Genomic DNA, 939 nt, shown 5'->3' with positions numbered 1-939 from the left:
GAGAGAGCACCAAGAGGATGTAGGGTTGAGGGGTGGTGAGTGGAAACAGGTGGCCGTAGCGAGGGCGCGGATGAGGGGGAGGTGGGCACCCAGAAGGAGGGGCCGTACTCGAAGGTGCGCGCGTGGTGCAGGACTAGGTTCTTCAGGGTACGAGACCGGGTTTTTCGTGTTGCGGCGTCTAGGTGAGATAGGATCTTGGGAACCAGCCGTCTTGGTAGAGCGGTATTGGGGGGGCGCCGAGCTGGCTACCCTCCCCCCCTGTGGTTTCCGGAGGCTTGATCGCCCTGCGTTGCCGCAGGGTCTTCCCGTTTGAGTACTTTTCAAGTTAGACCCAGTGCTGTGGAAGGGCGCGGACTTGTGCGGTGTTACCCCCCCGACGGGGGCTATCTCCCCTGGACTAGCCCAGGGAGGGAGAGGCGGAGGAGGGTAGTAGTCTCAGGAGGCTGTTTGGCGTCTTGTGGTGTGAGCTCTTTGCGCTCTTTTTTGCATGAGGATTTTTGAGCTTGGTGACCTCCCCAGCCCGGGATGACTCGTCGGGCTCCCGGTCGCCCAGGTCCTGGTTGCGAGCTCTCTGAGATGCTCGGTTCGTTCGGTCGGCAGGAAGAGCCCCCCAGTTGCGACTTCGGTTATGTTAGGAGACCAACGGGCATAGATCCCGTCTAGTTGGAGCGCCAAACAAGCGCTGTTGCGTGCCGGCCGTCGTTTCCCGTGCGGCCTGACCCGGGGGCGGAGTGCATGAGACTAACCAGCCGTATGCACCCGCCCCTCGCGCTGTGCTTCGGCCCTGGGCCCCCGGCTTTTCAGCCCACAGTGTAATCAACGTCATACATACATACATACATACATACATACATACATACATACATACATACATACATACATACATACATACATACACACACACATACATACATACATACATACATACATACATACATA

Source organism: Volvox carteri, assembly GCF_000143455.1.
Source record: "Volvox carteri f. nagariensis unplaced genomic scaffold VOLCAscaffold_69, whole genome shotgun sequence".
NCBI classification, from domain to species: Eukaryota; Viridiplantae; Chlorophyta; class Chlorophyceae; order Chlamydomonadales; family Volvocaceae; genus Volvox; species Volvox carteri.
The sequence above is the reverse complement of the archived record's forward strand: the minus strand, read 5'-3'. Positions refer to the sequence as shown.